This window comes from Marmota flaviventris, chromosome 6 (genome assembly GCF_047511675.1).
Source record: "Marmota flaviventris isolate mMarFla1 chromosome 6, mMarFla1.hap1, whole genome shotgun sequence".
Taxonomy (NCBI): domain Eukaryota; kingdom Metazoa; phylum Chordata; class Mammalia; order Rodentia; family Sciuridae; genus Marmota; species Marmota flaviventris.
This window is the reverse complement of record NC_092503.1, coordinates 90,545,437-90,567,902: the sequence shown is the minus strand read 5'-3', so window position 1 is coordinate 90,567,902 and position 22,466 is coordinate 90,545,437.

The following is a 22,466-nucleotide window of genomic DNA, read 5'->3' as shown; positions in this document are numbered from 1 at the left end:
TTTTCAACATACAGCCTTTCTCTTCTTCTCAGTTTCCAACCACCACATCAGACCTTTAGAAGTCTGATTCCACTATTATGAACTCCTTGCAGTTCCAGGAGCAAAACATTTTTTTTTAAACTGACAAGTACAATTTTACAGTTATCATGTACAATATGTTTTACAGTGTGTATACATTTTTGGTTGCTTATGCCTAGTTAATTAACAAACGGGTTGCCTTACACAGTTATCATTGTTGTAGTTGAATAAGGTTTTAGCTTTTGTTTCCTGGTTTTTATTTTTGAGTATAATAGTATTGCCCTTTTATCCCTTGTTCACCAAGAAATTTTCTACTCAATATTTGAGATTCAATGCAATTGTCACTTTCTACGGAAAACCTTTTACTTCTCCCTTCTTTGTGCTGTAACTGTCCATTGTATATAACTCTATTATAACACCTTTTAAATCGTATTGCTTTTACTTTTTTATTTGCCTAGACATGCCTCGTTTCATCTAGATGGTCTCACTGAAAACAGTGACTAAAATAGAAATGTGCTTCTTGAATTCCTAGGACTCTGATGAAGTTGTTTTTTTTTTTTTTTTGAGAAGATGTTTTAAATCAGCAGGGAAAATTACTTAATATTCAGCTTTTTATATTGGCAAGATATGTACAAAATGGCAGTTTAATTCCATTCCTGCACCTTATCCCATCCTGGTTTCTAGTTGGGAGGTCATCAGAGGCATGAAAATAATTTAAATTATGTAGGTCAGGTCAAAATCATATGCCTAGAAAGCAAATCTTTATGACAAAGGAATTGAGACTATTGTATAAAAGAGAGATCAGTGATATTAGATCCTACATAACTGTATTTACATAGCTATGAACAGAATTTGCCAAATGCATATCAAACATATATGGTATATTTGCTTTCTAAGATATTCCTTATAAGTTTTCTGATAAGCTTAAATATTTTCTGCATGCATTTAAATAAACCAGAACTTGAGAATTAACCAAAATGCAAAAAAGGGTCATCAAACATTCAGAAGGATGCACTAATATAGATCACAGAACAGAGTTCTTGAACTAATGCTACAAACTATAGACTATAGAACAGAGTTCTTAAACTAATGGTATAGATTATAGAACAGAGCTTCTTAAACTTCTTGTTTATATCATCAACAAAGTTTGTTAGACTCTTGCTAGACACTTGATCCCTCCCATGAAATTTTAATACCATTGATATACTGCATATGTATTTATGTATTTTAAGTATATATGTGCTTGACCCATACAAAAATGATATATTCTTCACTTTCCACAAGGGGGTGGTATGATCTCCACTGAGAATGCAAACTCTGGAGAAAGGTCACAGACAATATTCAGGCTGTAACTTTGTTTAACCATTGACAGGAAGAAGTTCTCCCTTCAGTTCTTTAGCACAATAAGATACACTAAAGTTCAGTGAAATGTGAATAGCACTGGCATGCCACAGAGTAGCCATTAATCCCCAGGGTCCTCCATTCCTCTAATGTTCTCTGTTACCTAGCAGGGTTTCCCTTGAGAATTTTTCTGTGCTTTTCTTCTATACAGACTGAAATTTCTCTGGAGAATATGGGCCCACTTGGTAATCAGACTTTCTGATATACTTCAAATGAGGGCCACATCACATGTTTTCTTTCTCAGTATGCATACTCTGGGTCCTTAAAATATTGATGATGTTCCTTAAAGCTAGTGCCTAGACCTTTATTTATCTTCTGGTAAAAAAGTAGGGTAATACTAGGTAACCATCTATATCACAAAAGGATGAAGGGGGACCTCCATGCCAGAGTTCTAGAATATCTGTACAGACATAAGAGTGTGTCAACCTCCTGTGCACTCTTACTGACTTTTGCAGAGGTACCTGGATCTCCATTTTCCTTCCTGGCAGTAAGAATAAACAAAAACCAAATGAAAAGATCCAAGTCAGTTATGTAATACAAGGAAGCCATAATTCACTCACTATCAAATATTTATTAATACTTTTGGGACTGGAAGCCTACTGCAACACACAAGAAAAGATCTTGAAACTGTTTATAATACTAATAAAATGAATAATTTTAGAGATCAGTGCCAGTTCAAAAATATTTTGCCACTGGGAGATGTTATTTCATCTCACAAGCAGAACATTAATGCCTCTTTGCTAGACTCCACATTTTTACTTTAACCTTTGTAGATTATAGAGAAATTACCATAGGTATATTTGAAAGATAATGATGATTATATGACTGAATCACACAATCATCACAAAAATCGCAATGATGACTTTAAGTCTTTGTCACAGTGTATATATGATTATAGAAAAATCACAAAACATGAAGAAATATATTTTTCCTATGTCTGAACTGGAAGTCATCTTGCATGTTGCATAATAACTATTCCACATGGTTTAATTCAAAGGAACCTTCCAATATTTCTTTTGTGGGTCACCTAATCAAATTTAGTAACTTTGTACCAATGGTCACAGTGTAATAAGAATAAAAATGATTCAGTCTTTGAAATATTAATAGTACTAAAATTGAGCTGTGAGGGATTGGAAGGGTGAAAATTAAAATAGAATACCAAAGAATATTCCCTCTTTTCTGTGCTTCAGACCAAAGATTTCCCCAAAAGAATTTTCTCTTATGTGTTTTTTGTGTGTATGTGTGAAATATGTCATTTACTAACTGAAAACAATTTCTCCAAAACTATATAGAGAAGAAAAATACTTAAAACTGATATTCCAGTCAGCTAAAGAGAACTTTATTGCAATGACTGCCTTGACAAGTGTGACAGGGAGTCCTCCTCTTCAGAGTCAGTACCCCTTTGGAGACAAGCTTATGAGTGCTTTTCATCATAAGGATGAATCCTCAGAGAAAATTACTTTCTATATTTCCAATGGACAGAGTCATCGATATTGAAATTCTACTTAGGATGCTACTCTGTTTGGGATGGGAGCCAGATGTGAACAAAGGTCTGCCGAGGTGGCAACCATTAGAGCAACCATTTTGGTGAGCCCAGAGACTGAAAGCTATTTATTAAATTCTTAAAAGCTTTCTGAGCTCTAAAGAATAATAATGTTTATGCATTGAATTTGGAGACCATGTGATGGTAAACAAAGAGAGCAAACTGTGCTCAAAAAACACTTGATCAGGCTCAGGACAGTGCTAGTTAGTTAAAGTGGACCCTCCCTTCAAAGTGTAACAAACCCCCTGTTTTTCCTTGACATCTTTCACTTAAAGTCTCAAGGGCATTTGGAGGATTGAAAAGGAAAGTTTGAGAAAAGGAGGGAATCATAACTCAAGGAGATTGGGTTGATACCTTCTGTATTTTTAGCAACAAATGTAGAACAGTATAGATCAAATCTAATACAAGCATTACCAGCAAGATTACAGGTCTTTGAAAAGTGCAGTGATAATCCTCTTCAGATAAGACTGAAGAATTCTACTACTAAGGAAACAGAATCTTGATAGTATATAAATGGGGTTCTACATATATGTGCTCTGATTTTGAAGGCCTAAGTACATACGGTTGGTTGGACTGCAATACAAAGGGATCCTTCAATTATCAGTCTTAAAGATGGAAAAAACTATGGGGAATAGCAAAATGGCAATGAGATCTCAGGACACATCAGAAAAAGCTAATGGAAGACTGTTCTGGCCATTTCTACCTTCCAAGTAAAAGTGGGTGCAAGAACAGAAGAGACCTAGGAAGCAGATTACAAGGGACCACAATGAGAAAGCCAGTTCATTAAAAGTATCAGTTATCTCTCTTTACAGATTCTGCATGCATCAAGTTTATGGGTTTTTATTTCAGAACATGTTCATATTTGGGTTGTCAGGCTGGGGGAGTATCTTAGTGTCAAATGACTTGCCTAGCATCCGCAAGGTTTTGGCTTCTGTCCCCAGCACTGAAAACAAAATTAAATCCTTGGGTTGTGTAGGTATTCAAATAATTTCCCTAAGGATTCACATAATAATCTGGCAAAAATATATAAAAACCATTGACTTGTATTTTATAAATCTTGATTGGAGAAAAATCTTAAAACTGGAGTAAAATATCTTTAGGTTTTTAAAATGTAGTCAATTAGAAACAACTAATATTTGGCTACCATACCTGTTCCTCCTTTTACTGATTTCTATGGGGTAGGGGACAAAAATAAACCCCCTCAAAAAATTCAGTCAGATAGATGTAATTTTCATTTTCTCCAAATCTCAGTAGAGTCAATCAAATTCCATATTAAATGCCAAGTCCTTTGATTTGAGATTCCTTGATCCCTGGCATATGGAAAAAAAGCCTACAAAGAATAAAGTGCAACCCAGGAAACTGTTTACTCTTCCAAGGAAAACAGCCTAATCCCAATGTATATCTTCAGTGATTTCAGGTTTTACTAAATGAATAAAAATAAATACATTAAATAAATAAATAAATAAAAGGGGAGAAGATAATAGGGCATATGGAATATATAGCCATGATAAAGTTTACAAATGATTCCTGAAAACATCATATCTTATATAACATTGTAATCCCTTTCATTTGTCAGCTTGATAATCCTGCCTAGAAAACAACATTTTACATTACGAATGGTATGAACTTAGAAAAATATGAAACAGAGAAAAAGTACAAACAAGAGAAATAATCCCTGTTGCTACCTCCCAGGAATAACCACTCCTAATCTTCTTGTATATTCTCCTTACAATTTTTGCTTTGGATCTTATCCCATTTAAAATAATTGTGATTATACAATACACAATATTTGATCATTTATTAATAGAAATTTGTGGATCCTAAAATAAAGATGATATGAGAACCATACTGAAAACAGATATTTCCTGCAGCTGGAATAGTATCTTCCTCACATTTAGAAAAAAAAGGTGTTTTCAATAAAGATTAAAAGATGCAGAATGCAATTGTTATTTTCCTCCTGATGAAAATGTCCAATTTGTTGCTTCATGTAGTTGTTTTCATGTAGACTATAAGTGGAAAACTGGGAAGGAAAAAAGGGAAAAGGGAAAGAAATAATGTCTGGTAATGCTCCCCACATAGTAATTCAGATGTATAAATCGTTTGACAATAACTGTTTAGAAAGTGCTGGGTTAGACAAGCACTGCTTACTTCTGCAAAGTTTCATACACATGTCAACCACAGCTTGAAAAGCATGTAAAGAATGTGAAATGAAAAAAAAAGTACTTCCAGGATCTCAAAAGAAAAACATTTCAAAGAAACTGTTTGATCTCCCAAATCACCTGAAAACACAAAAATAACTAGGATTTTCATTTGAGTTCCAAAGCACAGGAAGAAATGTTAGTCATTTACCATTTGATTTCTCAATTTTTTAATGAGAATTTATCCTCAAATAACTTAGCAGTATCTGAGACTCTCTTTCTGTTTCATTCACATATCTTAGTTTGAAATATTTTTGTTTAATTTTTCCTTGACTCTGCACTCTTTTTATCTATTCTTCATGTCCTTTATGGTGAAACTTCTTGAAATTATAATCTGTAATTGTTACCTACTTTTCTATCCTTCCTTTCTCTGAATGAACAATTCTAATTCAGATTAGGTCTCTAACACTCTAGAGAAATTCTCCCTCCCCAGCAAAGTCAAGCTTTTCCTACAACATAACCAAAGTTAATGACCTAAACCACCAATCTGTATCAGATGAAGATCAAAGTAATGCTTGTATACTTTACAACAGAAATTGTAGCTTTTGGGCATAGTATGGGCTGTGACTTCCATAGACCATCAGAATAGAAGATAAAGTTATATTTTCAGTTAGGGACATGAGACGCATTTAGAACATCAACAATAAATAAGTTGCAGCATATCTTGAAATAAATGTCTATACATTGGGAAAAGTAAAATGAAAACTTTTTCAAAAATGAAACACTTAAAAAGTTGAAAATTTCAGTTTAATATGCAGGCTAAATTTAGAAATTTGACCCACAGGGCAAAATGATCAATCAATCCTTATAAAGTTGCAAAATAACTTAAAAAATGAACATGATTAGAATCCAATAACCCAAAAGGGTCCATTGTAAGAGGATGTATAGTTTCCTCCTGTATAGGAAAAAAATAATAACTTTTCCTCACCTATCATTAAAATCATGAATCTTGTCTTTATAATAGAAGACAGACTATCAAGACAAAGCACAACAAATTTATTTATCAGATTCACATAGCTGGATGTTTTGTCACACACATCTACAATCCCAGTACAAGGCTACCCTGCACAATTTCGGGAGACCTTGTGTTAAAATTTTTAAAGTACAATAAAAAGGGATGGAGATATAACTCAGTGGTAGAAAGCCCCTGAAATGAATTCCCCAGTACTGAAAAAAACTCACATGACATGGAAGTCTTAAGAAATGAAGACCCAAAGACCCAGGGAGAACTGTGTATTTTTATGCTTAGTTTATTATTGTTTTTTAATTTTTTTAAAGAAATGACAGAATGCATTACAATTCTTATCACACATATACAGCCCAATTTTTATATCTCTGGTTGTATATAAAGTATGTTGACACCAATTCATGTCTGCATACATGTATTTTGGATAATGATGTCCATCACATTCCACCATCCTTGCTAACCTCCTGCCTGCTCCCTTCCCCTTCAACCCATCTGCCCTATCTAGAGTTCTAGAGTCCATCCATTCCCCCCATGCTCCCCCTCCCTACTCCACTATGAATCAGCCTCCTTCTATCAGAGAAACATTCAGCATTTGTTTTGAGGGATTAGCTAACTTCACTTAGCATTATCTCATCCAATGCCATCCATTTACCTTCAAATGCCATGATTTTATTCTATTTTATTGCTGAGTAGAATTCTATTGTGTATATATGCCACATTTTTGTTATCCATTCATCTATTGAACAGCATCTAGATTGGTTCCACAGTTTAGCTATTGTGAATTGTGCTGCTATAAACATTGATGTGACTGTGTCCTTGTAGTATGCCGTTTTTAAGTCCTTTGAGGAGAAGGATAGCTGGTCAAATGATGGTTCCATTCCCAGTTTTCTAAGGAATCTCCATACTGTTTCTATATTAGCTGTACCAATTTGCAGTCCCACCAGCAATATATGCGTGTACCTTTTTTTCCCACATGCTCGCCAATTGTTGTTTGTCTTCATAATAGCTGCCATTCTGACTGGAGTGAGATGATATCTTAGAGTAGTTTTGGTTTGCATTCCTCTAATTGCTAGAGATTATGAACATTTTTTCATATATTTGTTGATTGATTGTATATCATCTTCTGAGAAGTGTCTGTTCAGGTCCTTGGCCTACTTATTGATTGGGTTATTTTTGTTTGTTTGTTTTTGGTGCTTACCTTTTTGAGTGTTCTATATATTCTAGAGATTAGTGCTCTATCTGACGTGTGAGGGGTAAAAATTTGCTTCCAGGACATAGGCTCTCTATTCACCTCACAGATTGGTTATTTTGCTAAGAAGAAATTTTTTTTTAGTTTGAATCCATCTCATTTATTGATTCTTAGTTTTAATTCTTGTGCTATAGGAGTCTTATTAAGGAAGTTGGGGCCTAATCCCACATGATGAAAATTAAGGCCTACTTTTTCTTTTATTAGACACAGAGTTAAAATGTTCTATGAACTCAAGGAAGACGTAAGAGAGCAAATACAGGCAGTGAAAGATCACTTCAACAACGAGCTACATAAACAAATACAGGAGGCAAAAAATTGCCTCAACAGGGAGATTGAATTTTGTTTTTTTTTAGAACTCTAACAGAAATCCTTAAAATGAAAGAATCAATAAGTCAAATTAAAAGCTCAAATGAAAGCATCACCAACAGAGTAGACCACCTGGAAGATAAGACATCAGACAATGAAGATAAAATATATAATCCTGAAAAGAACATAGACCACATAGTGATAATGGTAAGAAACCATGAGCAGAATATTCAAGAAGTATGGGATAGCATAAAAAGACCAAATTTAAGAGTTATTGGGATAGAGGAAGGCATAGAGGTACAAACCAAAGGAATGAGCAATCTATTCAATGAAATAATACCATAAAACTTTCCAAATGTGAAGAATGAATTTGAAATCCAAATTCAAGGAGCCTACAGAAAGCCAAATGTACAAAATCACAACATATCTACACAAATGCACATTATAATAAAAATGTCCAACATACAGAATAAGGTCATTTCTCTTTAATTGTTTTTCTCATGCTGGATCACATTCTCCTGGAAAATGTCCCCCTCAAGATTTCCAGGATCCATCATGTGAACATCAAAAATGCATAGGAAACATTTGATAGCAACTTGATTATTATTTTTTCCTACAGATAGATTTTCCTCTTCATTTTTTAAAAATAGAAGATTTGGCTCTAATGGCCATAGTATTAAAATAGTAATAATCTCCACAGACCTATCCCTCATATGATCATGCCATCCACTTGGCAAAAGCACTTCATTGTCTTTATCTCATTTGTGTGGCAGGTGTCATTAGTTTACTTTTACCTGTGAGGAAATTGAGGATCAGACTCATTGAAGACAGTGAATTTCCCAATGTCATAGAGTTCAGTAGCAAAGTGTGGTTTAAAAATAAGCCTATTGACTCCAGTCACACCATAACCATTATATTTCAACCATTAAAAGTACTCAAGTGAAGTTTTATTATTTATATGATTGCATGACTACTGATAATTTAGTTTACTATGCATAGCTATTCTCTGACAATATAAATTATTTCCGGCCATTACATTTGGGTCTTTACTGCCATTTTTAAAAACTTTTTCTAAGAACAAGAGCTTTATTCCATGATGTTTATGAAATGGCTTTTGTTTTTAACTATTCTGATTCATTTAATCTGAAAAATAAAGTAATTCACAGCTTTCCAGAGTTTTTATATTTCTTCCTGTTTATCATCTCCATAATTACCTATCAATCAAGATTTCTAAAATCTAAGTTTCATTCATATTAATTTCATTATTTAGGAGTGTTTGATTTTGACATTGGGTTTTTATTTTACTTTTCTAAATGTCCTTCACTGCCTTTACATCTCCTTTCATGGAAATGTCATTAACTTTCTAAGTATGCCAGTCTATTTCCTCCTTCTCCTTCTTGTCAACCAATTTAGAATGTTAAGCAGTATCTTAAACATTTGTTCACATTACTGTGGCATATCATTTTTAAAACTACAATGTTTCTTCTGAATATTCAGTACCTCTTTCCCTATTCTAAAATATTTTCATTGACGCCATAACTTGTTTTTCCTTCTTGTGCTTTAAAAAAGAGAAACGAGCCCAGTAGATGTTGACAACTTGTGTTCTGCTTCTTTTCAGAGAAGCCTATCAGTAAAAGATCTCCATTTCTAGCATAGTTCTTAGTAATTCATAGGTTTCTTCAGTACCTGGTGTTCGAACACTCTACTGTACTGAAATATAATCTTTTCCTGACTTACTCATCCATTATAGATGGGATGCAAGAAAAAAAATAAAAAGAAGCAAAGATTTGATTTCACAAAGATGATTCCAAGTTTTATTTAAAAGAGACAATTTTTTTTCTGGAATTCTAGTCCGTGATTTTGTCTTATTAACTTACATCAAGTTATTATTGTAGTATCTGTGATAATTTCTAATGTCTTAGAGTTTACCCTCTATTCCTATACAGGAGGAGTGTTCATGTGTTTCCAGTGTGGCCAAAGCTATTGAGGGTCACCACCTCTTTTTTACCAATCCTTTCATCTGGTTAGGTTTGTTCTGTTATGTTATTAATTGTTTCTTTCATTCTTCTGCTGTCTATAGAGTATGACTTGAAGTGTAAAATATAGGAAATTCTATATATAATGAATTTTTAAAATATGTTTTTCATTTAATGTATTTTTATTAACTATTATGTAGAACTGATGGTTCCCAAGGTTTGGTGGGTACTAGTATTATACACATTTTTTTTCTTTCTTTTTTCATAGAGAAGTCCATATCTATGGAGTCAAAATCAAGAGTAAGGAATTCCAGATATATATGCATATTGAAAAAATCCTTACAAGTACTTCTGATATGCACCAAAATTTGAAAGCAAATAATTTGCATGTAGATTGTTTTTGAATAAAAAAATGAAAACTTGCAATCTTACAACCACTACTTTTATCCTGATTATATTCTTTCAAATTGCTCAGCAAGTCATCTCAATATATTCTATTGAGACTGGAGTCATCCCACTCCAGTCTCAATAGAATATACTCATCATTGCCACTTCTAAGCCTCGACTTCATGTTTTAGTTCCTAGGATTTTACTTTTGAATTCATGAATTTGTGAAAAACTTGAAATCATAAAGAAAAATCTCACATCTTTATTGGAACAACTGGACATCTTTGACTTCTGCAAAATTTTATAGTTATTTTTCTCTGAAATGGTTTTTAAAAAATTAATAACAAAACCTTAAAATCCATCATAATTGTAACCAATCATTAATAATCATTTTTCTTATTCAATTTTTATCTCTTCACTTATTTATAATTTATTTTACAAAATGCCAAAAAATGTTAACATATTAAATTTTATGAGATCACTTAATACTAACATCTCCCCAGTGAGATAGGTACCATTTTAATTCCATTTACAAAGTGAGGAATCAGAATAAAAGAGATGAAATAATTTACCTAATGATCCATTAGTACTAAAAAGTAGAGCTAGTCTATGAATTTGGCATGTGATTCTGAATATTGTGCATTCAGTCACTCTATTGCTTCTGCACATGAAGCAATTATAACTTTACTTTTTTCTGTTGTTTAGAAATATGTTACAAATATATTTTTGTGTTATTGGATAAACTACAACCACAAAATTTCTATTAATTATATAGGACTATCATTTATCTTACTAATCACTTACTGTTGAGCTAAATCTACAAGTACATCATTTTTTTAAATTCTTCTAATTAGGTTATCTTGTAAAAAGTAATTCATTTCCTAATCCCTTGCTACAGTTTGCCCCAAAGAAAGATTGTAAGCATTTATTACCTCACCACCATCTCTTAGGTTTGTATTGCCTCTTTCTTTTAATGCTCTTATATTGATTTGAACATTTTTTAGCTTTCATTTTATTATTCTAGTCTTTTTCCCTCTTTTAATAATTCTTTTCAAATTCACAAAAAGACACATATATACATATATGGTATATAACATGGTGTTTTGAAATATATATGTTTATACACATTGTGAAATTAATAAATCAGGCTCATTAGTCTATGTTTTACCTGAAATATTTATTTGTGATTGGAAAATTTGAAATATACTTTCTTAGTAATTTTCAATTATATGATACCATTATTTACAATCACCACAAAGTAAAATAAATTTCTACTCTTTGGTAATTTTTAACTGTGGAAATCTATAGATACATGATTGGGGGTGTATAATGGAACACCAAGCAAGACTCTCTAGGTGTCACACAGAGGCATCCTGCTCCATGGAGAGGAAGCATATCCATGCACAAATTCACACCTCTTAGAAAAATCACTGCTCTAGTTAACTCTTTTAACTGAGTGAAGTGTGTAATTTTATTTTCCAGATTTATGGTGTTAGAGAAAAGGTTAAAGGTATTCTTAAATGAAGCCATATAAAAATCTCTAAGCTTGGTCATTTTGCTCTGCAGACCTGACCTGCATGCAATTATTTTATCTGAAGTCTCAGCTGCTAACTGCATACCAACCACTATAAATCCATCACTAAATCATTTGCATAAATCCAGGACTCTAGACTCATATTTCCAACTACCACACATACATTTCCATGTGTGTGTATTAGAGATACCCACAAACCTGCCACTATTTTCTTGCTTATACCTGAAAATACAAAATGGCTAACACATGGTAGACACTAATTAATATTTGTTGAACTCAACTGAAATAAAACAGACAAAATATACCCTGCTAAGCACATTTTGCTATCAAAGTAGTGTGGCTCATTACTGCAATCCAATTACTTTATACCATAATTTATCTAGGATTTCATACCATATGTGTATGTTTGTAGAAGTATCACTCAGGCAGAAAAAGGTTTTGCTTTAGTGAAATATTATATTCTGTGATACTGGCTGTTCAAATCTCTCAGCACCCTTCTGCTCTTCCATGGAATGTTCTTTTTATGACCCTGAGATTCTGATGTCAATTCCCTTCTCCCCTGGCCTCATTAAGTATCTACTGCATTATTGAACTTTTTGAAATAAGACATTTGTAGGATGATATATTTGAAAAGATTTGATTGAGTATCCTCAAAAGAGAGTTCAGGTGATTATTCAGCCTCTTAGGCAGTCATTTTATGGTAGTATCACAAACACTGCAAGTTCACCCACTTACTATGCCTGTTACCAGGGACAATGTTTCTGCAGAGAAATTCACTTACTAGTGAATAAACCTGCCACAAATTCTAATATTGCTAATTTTGCATATAAATGATATACTAATTTGTATTAGAGCAAAGTACACATCTTTATTAAATATACTAAAACTTTCAGGCTAGGTTTCTGTTTTATTATTTAGAATAAAATTGTTTTCGAGGAGCTTGGTCTCCACAAATTAAAAGAAGTGTGGATATAAAGAGTACATATATTTCTCTTAATTAAAAAAAAATGCATATAATGATCTTTCTTGTTACAATGAAAGATTATTATACATTATTATCATTGTAGCATAAACCAAATTTCCTATTTAAAAGTAACTGAGAGCACTGAACAAATTATAATATTGATTTTTTGTTTGCTGACTTTATGAAGTCAAATGAGAAGGGAACATATGAATTTCTAAAGCAATGAAATCATTTAGGATGAGAAATCATAACTGGAAAATTCAGAGTTGATAGTATTTCAGTATACTAAAGAGGTTTCAGAGTCAGGGTCATGCAACTGTGGATGTATAGTCAATTGCTTAATGATTACTGAACTCAAGCTCAAAGCTTCATCTGGGCAGACAGGAGGATTTCAAACCCATTCCAGTTCACAGCCATTTCCTACTGCAGAAGCATTTTGTGGAAATGGTACTAAAATAACTACTGAAATCCCAAAGATAAGCAGCTCTGGTGAAGGGACAGAAAATATAAAATCTCCATGGTTCTTCAGAATTTGTTCTTTCTACCTTCTGAAGTTCACTAAGTAAATTTAGAAGAGGGCTATTATTTTAATTAAGTGTGACTTAATCTGAAAAGAGAGGACTGAAGAAGTTATGAGCTTATCTTTTTTTGCCTTTTTTTTTTACCACCATGAGCTATATTATTCTGTGCTAATGGGGAACAGAAGGGAAAAAATAACAATGCATCATATAACTTAAGTTCAATACAATAAGAATATCATCATGAATTGTAGAAATTAATCATTCTTTGCTTAGTTTAGGGGAAATAATGGCAATTGTTGACAAAAATGACTGAAAGGGGCAGTTAATACTGTTGTATTTTCTTGTTAGAAAGTGTAGTGACAAGAAAGAAAATTGCCACGGTCATATATTCCACTTGCTTCCTTTGTACCACAAGTAAACTTAGATTTCTTTCCCAATTTGCAGCCTCTAAAGTGGTAGGATTTACTTCAAGTAGTTGTTTTCAAAATTGTCCTCAATTATCTCAATATGCTTGTTTCTGCAGGCTTCAGAGAATTTGACTTTCTGGAGGCTTCTATTTGCAATAAATTGGCTCACCAGTGCCTAAGCTTGAAGGATAATACATCAACCCAGACATTTTTTTCAGGGTTTAAGGGGAAAAATGACTGCTTTGGCAATGGTAGAACAATCAACTTGACAATAGATAAACTCCCTTATTCAGTGGCACTAATTCAATAAATGTATACTGAGGAATAAAAGGACCAAGTCTGGTGTTATGCAAGTAATGGCAATATAAGAATTCATGGTAAAGTACATGAACTAAAATGAAAATATCATCACTGTTTTTCAACAAATAGAAAACTCACTATTCCAAGACTCATGGAGAGGATTCAAAAATTCATATGATTGAATTGAGATATGACTAAATAGAAGAGGTTTACAATATTCCAAATGGTTGAAAGGTACTCTAATTATAGTAGTAAGAGGAATAGAGTATTTTACAAAGTACCATAGTAATGTTAATGAAGGTGCTTTTACAATTCCTGCTATTAAAGGAAAACCATAGTCTTATTTACTGTTTTTCAGATCTATTTGCAGCTTTTAATGTATTTCCTACTACCTGAAAACATCCTTTGGCTCATACACACCAGTCCTTCCAGTTACTTTTCTCATTTTTATTGGGGCTTCTCTGCTTTCTAACTCCATGTTTATATCCCAGTGAGAAGTTGCGTAACACAGAGTCCACAATTTGAGATCCCAGTTATTTCCCTTCTCATATTGCACCCGTTTACACAAAGCAAGAAATAAGGAGGTATGACAGGCAAACTGGCTCTTAATCTTATGGAGTTAAAAGACATGCCAGAAAAGTATGTGTTAAATATGAAGCCTTCTTATAGCTATAAAATTAAGGTAACATGCTTACATGTTTATTCATGCTTACATGTTTATTCATGTTTACATGATAAACATGTAAGCACTCAGAGACAAGAGGTTGAGAAGTCAGCTCAGCCTTCTAAGACTATGCTGTAGGCAGAAATGCCAAAAAACCAGAACCAGGTAAGACAAGATCACTGACCTCAACCCGCTATGACAGAACAATAGTCTGTTCTATTTCAAAAATAATAATTGGGAGCTTTCTCAGATGATAAGGTGTGAATTTCAGATGGTTAGAGACCAATATATGCATAGAATAATCACTAAGATAAAGTGCAGTTGACTTTCTTAGCCTAGTAAAGATCAGACCCTGTGGTGGACACTGAAGATGAAATGAGACAGGCATCACAAGAAGAGGCATGATGTAGAAGAGCACAGGCAGAACTAGAACTTCACCTCTATGTGTGATGACACCAAGAGCCTTGGCCCTTGCCTCCATTGCAGAAGACTGAAAGTTTTGTACCTCTGAACTTTGAGTAGGCCTGGTATTTCTGCCTCCTTGTGATACCTCCCTTGGACTAAAGCATAAGAAATTAAGAGCATTTTTTTTCCTGTCTTAGTTTTGGCTTTAACTGGTTCTTCTGATCAAAAACATAAGAAAACAATAAGTTGGTATCACATGGAGCCCATGATGCCTCCTTCTAGAACAAACCTCATTCATCTAGGATCCACAACACCCCAAACCATAAACATTGGGCTAAGCCAAATTGCTAAATGAACTTTTTAATTGTATCCATTATTCCATGAATGGGCTGCAGACATTCCAGCAGTCAAGTGGGCAGTCATTCGGGGAAATGGAAATCAATAAAGAATTCATAAAATTAGTAATCCATTATGTGTTTTGTGCTAAATTGTAACCCCCATGAATTTTCAGTAAGACTTCTACTATTCTCCTATACAAACACAATCAACTTGTACAGTTGGCTACATTAAAAATTTAATAGGAAAGAAATAAAGAAGAAGGAAGAAAAGGAGGAAGAAAAGAAGGAGGAAGATGAAAGATTAGAAAAGAAGATGAGCTAAAATTTAAAGAGAAAGAAGAACAATTGTCAGAATTAATACAAATGAATTTTGTCAGATTGTTGATATATGTTAGTGTTCAAAATTCATAGACTCCCAACATGAAAAAAAAACTATAAATTAGTAAATTAAATTTTAAAATTATGTAATTTGAGTTACACTGAAGTAGGAAAACTTAGATCTAACAATAAAAGGCAAAAAGACTATGAATATTTTTGTAATTTTGAACTGATCTAATAAAGTTGCCAATTAAACAGAGTAAACTTCATGAATTTATGGAATGAGGAATTATGACTTAAATACAAATTCAATTAAATTCCAATCAAAATTCTTTCTGTCTTCAGAAAACTTGACAAGAGAATCCAAACATCATAATGTATAAGAGTGAGGATGAGTCAAGATAATTCTGAAGACAAAGAAAGAAGGGACTCAACCTATCCGACATTAAGCACTACAATTAGGTTATGGTAAACTCAGTATTATCAACAAAAATAAAATAATGAAACTGAGAAGAAAAACATGGATTCAACTGTTTAATTTTGGGTTTTTGGTATGCAACAGGCAAAGTTTGGGTTCTAGTGATTGCATTTTCTTGGGGCAGTTACATACATTTCTCTGTTCTTCATATTTGGCAGCTGGATATGGAAGCCTGACAGGATTTGGGTTGAATATCCTTTTCAACACACTAAGTGCTTACGTTTTTATTCATTAATCAATATTTGTTGTGTATATTTTCTTACTTTGAAATCAGTAAGTACTGTTCAAAGCCTGCCAACTCATTCTCAGAGGTTGGTATAAAATGGTGATATTCTAATTATATCATTTTGTTTTCATTTATCTGATAGAATACCTTCATTATACACTGTTTTTCATCTGTTACTTTTACAAAAGTATAAAAAATGCTCAATTCTATTCTTTGATTTCCGTAATGTTCAATACAAAGAATTAGTCCTCTCTGTCCCCTGAAAATAACCAATTCACACTTCTGAGACCATGGATTTAAATATATGATCTCAGTTTTACTGTGTAACTATTATAATTCTTACGAATATTGAGGGGTAACATGGCATATCAGTGGCCAGCAGAAACTCTGAAATTGGTTGCTTTCTCCTTCTCACCTGACCCTAGTTGATTTTAACAGCTTAATATTTCTATTTAGAATTTCAAGACATTTTTTCCATATGTTAAAAATTTTCAATCCCAGACCTGGGTCAATATTTTTCCCAGAAAGGCTCTACTGGAAATTATATTTCATTACCACAGTTTGGCCATTAGAAGTGCTCATTGCACTTGTTACAAATCATCATTTATAATGTAAGTTTTCAGTAAACAAGTCTGGTTTCAAATTCAAAATTATGGGGCTTACTTAACCTGCTTTATAATACTTCTTTATAGTCTTTCTTCCACACATAATTCCACAAGAAATTCCCAAGAATTTTATTTAACACAAATAATGACAATAAAATTTTCCTAGTTATTCATTTTTAATCACAATTTAAAATATTCTTGCAAAATACACTATTGTTAACACCACTTATTACTGCAAATAGTTAATTTTTTGCAATGTGTGATATGTGTTACATTTGTACCCACTTAATTCTCACATATATATGACACTAATGACAGTGTATATTTTTAAATCAAATATCCCATTAATAAAAGTGTTATCTACCCTTTTAATATCCATTTTTATACATTCAATGATTCTTTACCATACATTAATTATTTAGCACCAGTTCTTGTATAGATGTTATTTAGTCATTTTGGTTGTCTAAATTTTTTTTTCTAGTATTTTTTTAGAATGGGCTCACAAGAACATTGCCTGAGAGTATTCAGGGAATATGTTTGGTAACATTTTGTACCAGCAATAACAGAAAATTAATTTTATTTATATTGCTAGGTAGGCATGATAGATTGTAAATAGAAATTTTTATTAAATAAAATTCATATTCATGATGTATTGAAGATTTATATTGTTTATTCTACTTTGTATTTGTAAAAGCTTGTGGAAGTAATTTCACTAGCCACAAGTGGGTTAGATTCTGAATAACACTACATAAGAAATGGAATAATCTTTCTGTGCCTGTAAAATCAAACATTAAATAGCAACAAATGCTTGTACTTTATCTTTAATGTAATCAGTCACTACTCCTTGAGCATTGCTGTCTTCCATTTCCATTTTCTTATTTCTATTCCCATTTCTTTATCCCTCCTTCCACTCTCTCTACCACAGCCCCCACTACCCTGCATTCTTTCATAAAGTTCCATCTGTTAGAGAACTTGAATTTCAGTAAGCACACCATGTCTTCACCTGTAATGAGAATATTTTCAGGGAAATATTCAAAGTCAGCAGAGGTAGGCACACAGCCTGGATCCTGGTGCTGTAAGCAGTTAATCCTTCTGTGACAGCCTTACGCCTTATCTACAGGAGAAGAAAACATATGTATTACATGAACCATTTATAGAATTTTTAAGATTAATTTTAATATCTAAATGATCATTCAACATAGTAAAAGTAATTAGAGTTTGTTTATGTTTAAAAGGTTTACAAAATGTGTCCTAGAAGACAGAATTAACTATGAGAACCTGAATTTTGTATGTCCCGACTTTAAAGTATTTAAATTTTAATCAAGATTAACATTGCACTAAAAAGATTTTATTTTTATACAAGAATACAAAAACATGAACTGTTAACAAAGCAGTAACTGTGTTTTCCCCAGGGCACACTCTGTGTCACTAAGTCACTGAAGCCATTAAGATGTGTAGACTAGGTAAAAAAGCTAAAGCATATTTTAGTCTTCTACATTATCTCACCATGTTTTTGTGCACCATCTACTTGAGTTTAAGAAGAACCCAACTGTAGTCTTAAAAAAAATTGCAAATACTTTCACTCCATAATTTCATTTATTCTCTATAAATGCTCATTACCACAAATTGATACAAAAATCTTCTTTTCACAGCTTATCCTTATCCTAAACTTTATGCCCTATAAGTGAAAAATTTCTGATAAAAGGTGTCATTGTGTTAATACTATTCTGAACACAAATCTTAATTATCTTCCCTATTACTCATAGAATCAAGGAAAATTTAAAAATCACTTTTCTTCAGGTAAGTGGACAGATGGAAAACATGCTTATTTTCACTATTCAGTTGTCAAGGGTCACTTGCTAGCACTGACACCCCACCCCCCACCTTAGCTGCTTCTATTATTTCATTGTCAATAAAAGATAATAAAGAATGACAAAAGTAAGCCCCAAATATGAACTTCATACTACTACCATTCTTAATGTGTGTATCATATTCATGTGAAGAGATGAAGATTTAATTAACATTGATTTAAATAAATTAATCCTTGAATCTCCTTATATTCTGAATGTCTTATTCTTCCTTCATGAAAATATGTCTTTTTTGTACTTTTTTCCTGAAATTAATTTTTTGCACATATAGCCACCATTACTCACCATTCTATCTGAATTTCACCATCTATATTTATCTCAGTCCATATATTCTAATTAATTCATAATATCTCTACTATAGACAATTCAAGCAGAACTTATACCTCTTTCCATTAAGTGCTAGCTAGTGATTGCAAAGACAGCACCTATCTGAAGGACATTCTAGTCACATGTTTGCATATTTTCACATTATTTCACTACACAGAATTCTTGTTGTCTTTCAAAGAAGGCCAAAATAAATTAGAGATATAAAATTACTGATACAAGTCAGCTTGGTACTTCAATCATATCTATTTTCTTTTCCTGGTCTTCTAGCCTGGGCTTTTCAAAAAATAATTAGAGCAATTTTATTAACTCTGAACTTAAGGATATAATACATTTGAATGACAGAACTAGCATCATCTACTTCTCTGATCTAATTTCACTGATACTTCTATTTTTAGTCAGACCACTGGGCAGAACTGTGAATGCAGTCTTCCATTTATGTTTGAATACCCATTTGTTATTAAAAAAATGAAAAAAAAAACACAAGATTTTCACGTGGCCCCATAGCCAATACTCTCTCACCCATCTTATTTTGTGTTTTTACAATCAATAACAAAAAGCCTTAGAGGGCCCTGGGATGCACTGTATATAAATCAAGCAATATAAAGAGGTATTCATATAATAAAAATAATTCCTTTCCCCATCCCATTCCAACCCCAGGGTCTCTTCCTGAGTGATGATTTTAGTCATTTTCTCTCCTGTTTACCTCCATAGAGATTGTGATAATGTTATAGATGCTATTGTATTTCCTCTAAGAAAATTTCTTATTTACATAATACTTGACTTTCTTTCTTTAAAGAGTTGCATTATTTATTTTCTTATTCCACTTAGCATTACAAATTTAAATACACATATATCTCAATTATGTATTTATTTTCAGTGCACAGTATTTACTAATCATCCATTATCTATGATAGTGATTGTATCCCTCTATATTTTCCTCTGTATCTCCTGTATCAAGATTTGAACCGAAAGTTTTGACAAGAATTTTTCAAGAATTTTCTACATACAGTTTTCTACATAGAACTTCTATGTAGAAATATGAAAGACCTGCTAGACCTGGGAGTCAAAGAATCCTGAGAGGGTAGCATTTATAGACATTTGGTCATTGGTAAAATAAATAGCCATCACCCTCTAAAGTTGGGGAAAAGAAACAGAGCAAAGGAAAAAGAGAGATAGAAATAAGGAGACAGAATGTCAGGGGTCAGGCAAGAGAGCAAACTGCCTCAAAAAGTTGACAGCCAGATTCTAAAGCAAGATGATACCACATCCTGTTCATAAAACTGCCACTGAACTTTAAACAATTTCTAGAATATCTCTGATTATCAGGTTTCAAACCCTCATGAAAGTAAGAGGTTGGTTCTATTCTCAAATAAATTGAGAAGAGCAGTAAACTAAATCTATTTGTAGCAAAAAAAAAAAAAAGTATATCCACAGTACCATTACAGATAAATTTATTCAGTAACCTTAACTAATATTAGGAGCTTCATAAAAAGAATAGCATATATTTGGGTGTTATAAGCATTTAAAAGAATTCTTTTGTACTTTAACTTGTGATGATTTGCCTAACAATTTTGAAATAGAAGAAATTAAAACAAAGAATGAATATAACCAATGATCAAGACCAGAAATATTAAACAGGTGCAGAAAAGAAATGGTCCTGATATTGGTGTTCTCAGGCAATCAATAAGGGTATATTATCTTTCAGGAAAAGATGGAAGTTATATATGTGCGTTTAAGATTACTTAATAAAAGAATACGAAATAGAGTAAAATAGAAAAATTATACCTGAGAAATATAGAATCAGAGATAAAGGATTGCTATGTCTATAACAGGTAAGTATCAGTAAATCTGAAGAAAAGCAAAAGAAATTCTCAAAACTGAATTATGATATAGGAACATACATTGAGCTGTAGGGCAAAATGAAGAAGTTTAACAGAAGTATGATCAAAATTCCTTAAAAATGAGAAAGATAAAATACAGAACAAGTGATTTTTAAGAATTTCCAAATGAAAGAACTACCAGAAACAAGAAACTCAGTAAACTCTCAAACACTTAGATGTATCATGGAAGGAAGTAAAGCAAATTTTTAGAAACAACCACAAAAGAAATACCTTTCATCAGAAACAATGGAGGTGTGATGAAAACAGAAACACATTTTGAAGCAGATGCCAGAATATTGGCAATGAGGAATTGTTCTATGTCCAGCAAAAGTCTCCTACTCAAATTAAGCCAAATTAAAGGCGTTTTCTGATGAACACAAGGTGTAAGGTTTTTTATCCAACATATTGGAAGTTTAAAATAAGTTTTCATGATGAAAACGTGTGATAAGGAAGCTAAATATTTAAGAAACTGTACAAATTAGAAGATGTAAATATTCAATAACATTAAAATTAAACCTACCATAAACTTCATAACACATTGATTGTTTAAACTAAAATGATAGATATACTGTGAGTTGATACAATATACAGATTTAAATTAACATTAACCCCTCCCCCCAAAAAAAGAATAAGGAAAGCTTATGAAGTAATTATTTCTCAAGGTAGACAGGAATTACGTAAAGATATATACTGTAATCTCTAAGCTAACCCACAAAATTAATAAGGCAATTAAGTATAATAAAACATTAGGAAAATAAAATTGAAAAGTATTTGATGACTAAAACCGAGGCATAATAGAAGGAAGAAAGAAACAAACAAGTTAAAAATCAGTGCTATGTGCATGTATGAATATGCCACAGTGAAGTCCATCTTTATGTATCTCAATGAATCACCAAGAGAGATGCGAAAACAATAAACAAATAGAAGGAAAACCTGAGAGTAGAGGTAAGGGAGCAGTGGGGAGGGAGGTGGTGAGGAAACAGGAAGTACTAAAGACTGAAATGAAGAAAATTATATTCCATGTATGTATAAGGACATTGAAATCAAGCCTTAAGTTATGTATAAAGATAATGCCTACTGAAAACATTTAAAAGGTTATATAAAAATGTTGGAATGATAAAAAATGAAAAAGCAAATGCTAATGTATTTGACTCAGTCTCAAACATATCAATAATTGCCATAAAATTAACATGCAGAGTTTGTCAGACTAAATAAGAAATCGAGGATCCATTGTATGCTGTTAATAAGAAAATAGTTTTAAACATAAATACATAACATATTTTAAAAAGGGATAGACATCTATATACCGTGTTAAATATACATCTAAGAAACCCAGTATGCTTATATTGATGCCAGGTACCAAAATGAAACACCAAAAATAAAAGTAATTATATTAATTTTTTGTTTATGTAATAGTTTATAGATGAAATGATTTAATTCCGAGGTCCTTGATCCACTTGAGTTAAGTTCTGTGCATTGTAAGAGACAGAGGTTTATTTTCATTTTGTTGCATATGGATTTCCAGTACTCTCAGCACCATTTGTTGAAAAGGCTATCTTTTCTCCAATGTTTGTTTTTGGTGTCTT